General features: G+C 35.0%; 1 protein-coding gene across 1 annotated transcript in view; it reads right to left on the bottom strand.

Annotated features, from left to right (window-relative positions):
- LOC144183226 (zinc finger protein GLI2-like) overlaps nucleotides 1-4189 on the bottom strand; it is a 24370-nt gene extending 20181 nt beyond the window's left edge. The window contains 1 exon segment of the mRNA XM_077710356.1: nucleotides 3974-4189. The gene's annotated coding sequence lies outside the window, so the exon portion shown is untranslated.
- Nucleotides 4190-8597: the final 4408 nt, after the last annotated feature.

The following is an 8597-nucleotide window of genomic DNA, read 5'->3' as shown; positions in this document are numbered from 1 at the left end:
AACAGGGTGTGCCTTCAATAAATGTATGATATAGTGATGTTGCGATGAATTGATCTGAATTTATATACAAAACTTCTGTCATGTTTAACGGTGTCGGCTGCGGTGAAGTTTCAACTCAGGATGCTGGAAAAAGGACGGCGAGAATTGCTGGTTTAAAAACTTAGGTTCTTTTAATAACAAAAGTTGAATATCCAAGTGACAAAATAAACAGAAGGACACACCAACAAAAAAAAAACAAAACGTGACTTACTGGTACGAGACACACGAGGTAAAGGTATTAATACTTCCATGCCAGATGTCACCAAACATTCTCATTGTATACAAAAAAAGACACCTCAAGTTAACACAAAGGGAAACATGCACAAACTAGGAGAACACACCTCCAACAAAATCCCATCAAAATGTGACAAACGCAAAATATCAATAAACATTGTCAACTTTTAGATCTGCATTTTTGTCAAGATCGCTTTTCATTTATATGTGTAATGTTTTAAGCACATAAATGGTCAAAATAGCTTAAAATAGCTTAAACGAGCTTATCCCAGCCGACTATGGGCAGTAGCTCTAAATTGATTGCCAGCTAATCGCAGGGCACAAGGAGACGAATAAACGCTCACACTAGGGACACGTTAGACCAAGAGTGTCCAATCTATAGTCCTCCACAAAGGGTCGCAATGGGTGCAGGTTTTTTTTCCCAACTGATCCAGCACAGACAGTTTAAAAAATGATCTGCTAATATGACATAAAATAGATGATGCTGCATAAAAGCTGTCATCTCATCTCGTTTTCTGAACCGCTTAATCCTCAATAGGGTTATGGGGGGTGCTGGAGCCTATCCCAGCTGATCTAGGCCAGAGTTGGCCAGCCAATCACAGGGCAAAAGGAGACAAACAGCACTCACACGCATACCTAGGAGAAATTTAGTGTCCAACCAGCCTACAATGCATGTGTTTGGAAAGTGGGAGGAAACCAGAGTACCCAGAGGAAAGCCATGTAGGCCAAGGGAGAACATGCCAACTCCACACAGATGGACATGACCTGGATTTTAACCCAGGATTTCTTAGCTGTGAGGCCGACGAGCTTACAACATACGCCACCGATCCACCCTTAAAGTGGTCATTAACATACTATTTCTTGGTCATTTTTGTCTTTAATCATAACTCGTGATAAGATAGTACTCATTTAGCATTTTAATTTTTGTCCAAATTGTGGCACTGGTGGGCAAACAAATGGCTTAATAACTTGAACGGCTACTCTCAAGTATAGCTTTCTTTGTGCCTTGTAAACATCTGGTAACCATCCGGCCAGCACGGAGTTGTAGATCCTGATTACAAATCGGATGAGATCGGGGTTGGGCAAATAATGAATATCAATGTGGAATTATGAACGGCGCACTTGTCACCCTAACAAACGAGCCCGCATCTCAGCCTCAAAAGGTCACGGCGCAGTAGAGTAAAATCTCTGTCAATTCCTCGCTGGCGCATCCCTTCACGAGGACCACTTGCTGGAATTTATGGTCGGGGCCCACCACCTATTCTCCTTTGAATAATAGCGGTCCCGTAAAAGAAACCCGAGTCGAAAATAGACTGCCGTCGTCGGAAGGAAGGGATTTGTTTATTGCGAGTGTTGTTTGGCTTCTGTGCAAATAAAGGTGGATGACTTTTGAATTTATAGGACCAATCAAACATGATCTCACATCCTTTGGAGACCTGCTTGTTTTATTATAATAGACATATGTAGATAAGTATAGGTATGTATGTATGTATGTGTATATCTATATAATATAGTATAGTATGAAGAGATGCATTCCTAAAGGTATGACTCATAATTGCAGCACTGCTGTTAATTTTACACGCTTTTAATGATATTTTGATGGTTGCTTCTTCCACTCCGTCTTTGCTGGCGGTATTGTCAAAAATAAGAAAAGCAAGTGAAAGCACCCACAGTGGTAAGACGAGTGACGCAGCCGTCACAGATTTGGTAACATCTAATCCTCCTTGCCCACCTGTCAGTCATGTGAAGGGCTCCCCTCAATTTGTTCACTTCCTTAAACACTTCAAAGAATAATGCAACCAACTTTTCAAACATTTGAGCGCCACCTGACGAACCATCATAGCCTTAATCCTTAAAGGGCAAGTGACTTCCATTCAAAATTTAGTGTAGCTATATACATACACACACTCACATATATATTTATTAAAAAAAAAAAATAAATAAATAAATATATATATATATATATATATATATATATATATATATATATATATATATATATATATATATATATATATATATATTATACATACACACACTCACATATATATTTATTAAAAAAAAAAAAAATATATATATGTATATATATATATATATATATATATATATATATATATATATATATATATATATATATATATATATATATATATATATATATATATATATATATATATATTCTTATGAATACATGCAATTATGAATGTATTTTTGTTAAGATTAATAAATATAAAAACACTCCAGTTATGCCCTTCAATATATATATATATATATATATATATATATATATATATATATATATATATATATATATATATATATATATATATATATATATATATATATATATATATATATATATATATATATATATATATATATATATATATATATATATATATATATATATATATATATATATATATATATATATATATATATATATATATATATATACATATATATATATATATACATATATATATATACATATATTCTTATGAATACATGCAAATATGAATGTATTATTTGTTGATCAAGACAATATTACAAAGGTAAGATTAATAAATATAAATACACTCCAGTTATACCCTTCAATAAAACTCAAGGTTTTAAAAAAATAAATAAATATATTTATTGATTTTATAGTATTCAAGTGTTTGCCTGGTAATGACAACTATATAGACGTATTAGTTTAAAATCTGAGTACTCGCTGAAAATGCCCATCTTTCACTGGCATTGACAGTGCTCAACATCCATTCCGTTTTGACTGGGAGGGCAGTAATTATTTTCTGCTAATTCTCCCAGTCCAAATGTAATGAACTATAGCAGCCAATAAATTGAAAGATAAAATTGTTCAATAATTCAATGAATAAAAGCAGTACAATACCAATCTAACGTTGATAAATATGAAATAAAAAATACATAATAGAAAATAAAAATTTTTAATACCATTTTTGTCCTCAATAAAAAAAATAATCAATATTTTAAAGACTTTATTTGCAGTACTAACTTTTTATCCAAGCTTTTTTTACATCTATTTTCATTTAACATATTAAAGCACAAACACTTTTAAATGAATACAAATAATTGCCTTCGGACCAAAAGATAAAAATAAGAAAAAAATTGAGATTATTTACTATTAACTCATTTTCTGAAATTGGCAACAATAGCCATCCAATTCATTTAAAACGATGCGATTGGCATTGAATCAGCTTTGAAACCCATTGTCGCGGCTTGACATCCAATCCAGTTTGACTGGGAGAGTTGGCAGCACTGTAGCATCTCCCAGTAAAAATGGATTGGACAACAAGCACTATCATTGTTGGTCACATAGTTGAATGAGTACCCTACATATGTTAAATGAATAATGCCAACTATGATTATGCCCACCATTCATTTATTATGCTAACCTTGCAGATCAAATACTAATATCATGATTTATAAAATTCACCCAATTTCAAATTTAAGGTGAATACACAACACTGAGTGTGGATTAAATATGAGCTTTATTTTTGCTTTGTTAAACTCGGTAACATGGTGAAATTTCAGGAAGTCGATTTGTATTTTAATATCTTATTTTCAATGATTTAGAGATAAGAAACAATAATAAATCTAGGCTTGTAGATAGTATTGAACTTTTGTGGTATAAAAAAATGAAAAAAAAATACAAAGATAAACAAAAGCAAAAACAACTTACCTAGTCTGGCGATTTAAAAAAAAAAATCTTCCACTTGAGAGAATTAAAAGTGAAACCTTGAGTCTTGCGTCCGGTTTGGATCCAAAAGTTCGGCGTTCGTAGTCGGCTTCCTGACTCGCAACTTCTCCAAGTGGATCCGTGAAACTTTTTGATGGTGATGCAGCAGCGAGCGCGAGCCTCAAAGTGTGTTGCCTGTGAACGTTTCTCCACCAGACCCCCGCCCCAAAAACCTTCAAGCCCCTCCAGTTGCTCCTATTTGGATGTCATCAATAACCAATCACCGTGCAGACATGATGGATATCAGATCGGCTATAGAAACTCAAAAATCAATTCATGTCAAGCACTCATTCACCAATGCACTATAAAACGTGTATCCTTAAAAAAATAATGAAAACAAATCATACATTAGTTTAGATTTAGGCTGTTTTCAGTAAACAAGAAATAAACATTTTGAAATCAATTAAAAATTAACAATGTATTGTTTTTCTCTGTTTGTGGATTCTACTGCACTCCAATAGTTATCATTCCAATTCAATGTTGTTGTTTATTTTGCAAGAAGAAACTTTTTAGTTTAGGAAATCATATTAATCAACTTGGTGGAATATAAAGACTGAAAGTGGAGTTGAGATTTTTTTAAATACATTTTTAATGTCAAAAATATAGAAACGGCGGTTAATGTACCGTAAAGATTTGTTTCCCCAAATACTATCGATATTATGGTTTGAAGAGGAATACTAGACGCTAATTTGACTGGCCTTCTTTGTAAACAATAAAATACTGACTCGTAGTGGCTGAAATCATTGTTGCAGCCATAGGATCACCAGCTTTTTGATCATAAAAAGGCTGACCTCTAGCGGAAAGTTTATCTTATTGCAATAATTTAGAAGAATACCTGCCATGCATGTTTTTGGGCTGTGGAGGGAAACCAGAGTACCCGAAAAAAACCCACACAAGCCTGGGAATAACATGTGAACTCCACACAGTGAGGACCAAGCCGAGATTGAACCCTGGATCCTAGTACTGTGAGGCTGACGTACTAACCACTCTATCATCGGGCCACCTAATGCAAAAACTGATGAGGGGATTATTCTCAAATTTTCAGAATATTTTGTAACAAGAAAAAGAAGAGATGCTTAAATTTGAGGGTTATGGGGTCAAAGGTCACAAACTCTGAAAAAGCATTTGTTCAATGTATCTTTGACTCTCACAGTTCAATTTTTTTTTGCTAAATATCTAGTCGCCACCCCTATATGTATTTCCTAGACATAGTAGGGCGAGAGTAGGGTTGGTTATTATATTTTCACTCTTTTAAGAATATCTGCCAATCGACACATTTTAGAATATTTATTTATCACAGAGAAGCTGGTCATCTCGACTTGAGGAGATAGACACCCATGCACACGCACACCTGTAACTAGGGGCAATTAAGAATGTCCAATCAGCCTAGCATGCATTTTTTTGGAATGTGGGAGGAAGCCAGAGTACCCAGAGGAAACCCACACAGGCCCGAAAGAACATCCAAACTACACAACCCGGATTGGAACCCAAATCCCCCGCTGTGAGACTGACACTAAACGTTTCACCGGGCCGCCGATTGTTTTTATTTTCCAAATCATTCATCAAGCTGGGCCTGACACCTTATGACACTCACTTTTAATTTGAATGGGGTCTTCTTCCAAAATGGTGAACACTTAATTGTGTTTGTAATTAGTGTTCTTAAATATGGAGAATTTACATTGTAGCTTCAACTTGATGACAACATCTTTGAATCTTCGGAAATTCTGATGTTTAATCCCCTACACATATTGTGACAACAACTTTTTTTTTGGGAGTTGAGGCTAAAATCACAGTTAAACAATACTCTACTCTACTCATGCTTTAACTATCAATTTATTGTGCAAAAGCCCATAAAAGCATAAGTGAAGCCCCTCAAATTGTGACCCTAAAAGAAGTAACTGTCTTTGCAAAGTGTGACTTTACATTAAAAACAGTATACAGTGTTCCCTCGCTACTTCGAGGTTCAGCCACCGCAGATTCAGAGCTTCGCGTTTTTTTTTTTTGGAAAAAAAAATTCAAATATTACATTGAGACGCCATATTTTACAGGTTTTTTTTTTTTGTTATAACATGAATTTCACTCTCTCTACTCGTATTCTTTATGGTGTACTGTATAAAAGCGGGGTAAAAAAAAAATTAAATTAAATCAAAATTAAGCAATTTTGAAGGGGCATGCCTACTTCGCGGAAATTCACTTATCGCGGGTGGTCCCGGTCCCTAATAACCGCGATAACCGAGGAAACACTAAACGTAAGTACAATTATTTCAATATTGGTGTTGTGCAGCACTCCCTCTCGTGGTTGAGTTAGGGGGAATATGACAAGCAGCCCCGCTCTCCCCTTACTAAGTTATTTCACCCAATTAGAGAAATTCTAATCCCTATCAAGTGTTTGTAATGTGTGCTCGGCCACCACCATCTGCAGCCAGCAGCTGAAAGTCCTTGATAATGTAACCACCAGTAAAATGAAATGAAAATAAAAGACGCAATCATAACTCTTACCAAAAAAAAAAAAAAAAAAAGGGCCATGTGGAAATAATCGGACTTTCGGGCCTTAATAGTCGGCAATTTCTTTGTTTTCCAGTTTCACAAACGCCATCTGAGACTGATGACTTCTCCAGAGACAGCGTCCGCTTCCGTCGCCACCAGGCAAGCTTTATGTTCACTCGCACAGCATGGATTACTTAAATGTAGTTACTCTACATCAGACATGGGCAAACTACGGCCCGCGGGCCACACTCGGCCCGCTAGGCCTTTTAATCCGGCCCACCGGCGTTGTCCAAATAGTTTGTTTTTTTTTCCCCAAGATGGCACCGTCACGCGGAAGCCAGTGGGAGTAGCTCTTTCCACTCTTATTTGTTTTTCATGTTTTACAGGCCCTCTATCTTTTTTTAAATTACATTTTAATATTTCTTAATACATTCGTTTTTACTTTACTTTGTACTTTATACTTTTTACTTTAATGATGAGTATGTTAAGACTTTAGTCCTTTTTTCTGTTTATGTTTCATGTACTGTTAACGGATGCAGTTTTTTATGTATCGTATCTTGTGCTGATACGGCCCATCTGTCAAATTTTTAAAGTCAATGTGGCCCCCGGGCAGAAAAGTTTGCCCACCCTTGCTCTACATGATCTTGACTGACCCATGTTAAACTATTGGCTGCCATTGACAGTGATAAACGTCTAATTCCTTTATATGCGTGCTTATTTAGAAATATTACGGTTTAAGAAGGAAACCGGAACAATGATATAGCCTGCAACAAAGTTGAGTTTGGCACCCCCGCTATCGAGGGTTAAGGTCGATGGTACCTAGCTAAAAGTAACGTTACAAAATGACTATAACTACATTTTCCTAAAAGGGATACTTTCAATTTTCACTGTGTATCATTAGAAAGCTTTTCTTGATATTTTAATAGTCATATGTGAGCTAACTGGCAAAAACAAAAACAAATAATAACGTTTTTTTTATGATTCTATTTCCATTATTATTCAAAAGAATGTAAAACTTGATTTTTATATTGTATCAAGATTTGAACTTTAAAACTAAAAAATTCAGTAACTACATATGGAAGTAATGTATGAAATATTGACATTAAAATTTGACTCTGACTGGTTGTTGTCACACAATTTTGCATCACCACTACTGCCAAAGATACTCATTTCCAGGATAATATCAAGTAAATGCTGTCTTCAGATGGATGCTCGGATCGCCTTTCAATCATTTTGTTCATTTTTTATTTGTTCATCAAGTGAAAGTGTAGCAGAAAAAGGTTGAGTCTTGTCACGCACATTTTCATGTTCACATTCACTGTTAATTACAGAACTCAACTTGAAATATTTCTTAATAAAGCTGTCAATCTGGAGGACGGTACAATATTTTTTATTATGTACTACATCCTGTGGTAGACAATGAAAACAGTCAACATTATTAGCAAAACCCTGGACGGACCTCCAAAAGTCGATGATAAGAAAACTAGTTAGGTAGGAGGCAAACACTGAAGGAGTTTCAGGAATTTCAAGTACTGGCTTTTTAGTACTTGTGATAACAAACCTGTCTGGTATACGAGGTAGGGTTTCAAGTCTTATCGGCCTTATCTTACAACGAAAATAAATTATAACATGCTTTAAAAATTCCGAACCCGTGTTGGACTACATGCGTCCAAAGAAACAGAAATATTCCAAAAAGGCATGTTTGGTGCAAAAAAAAAAAAAAAATGTTTAAAAAAAAGTCTACTAGACATCATACATCGACTAGACTTCTTTAATATTTGGGGAAAAAAAGTCAAATGATACAATTTTAATATCCCCGTCATTTAAACAGGGGTGTGTAGACTTTTTATATCCACTGTAAATGTCACGCAATCTGGACTCATTCAAGTCAGTTCCACATTCTGTTTAAATATTTGACCTCAAGCACATGTGCGCCATCTCATCTGTGACTGCCTGGTCTGTTATGCTCGTCAGAAAACACATGTTAGACAACCTTTTGACCTTTAATATCCGCAAAGTTTATTTGGTAGACACCCCGCCATCCCCTCCTCTCTGCCGCAATGCGTATTAAATCAGATAT

Source organism: Stigmatopora nigra, chromosome 1 (genome assembly GCF_051989575.1).
Source record: "Stigmatopora nigra isolate UIUO_SnigA chromosome 1, RoL_Snig_1.1, whole genome shotgun sequence".
In the NCBI taxonomy this organism is placed as follows: Eukaryota; Metazoa; Chordata; class Actinopteri; order Syngnathiformes; family Syngnathidae; genus Stigmatopora; species Stigmatopora nigra.
This window is presented reverse-complemented; position numbering and strand designations above follow the sequence as displayed.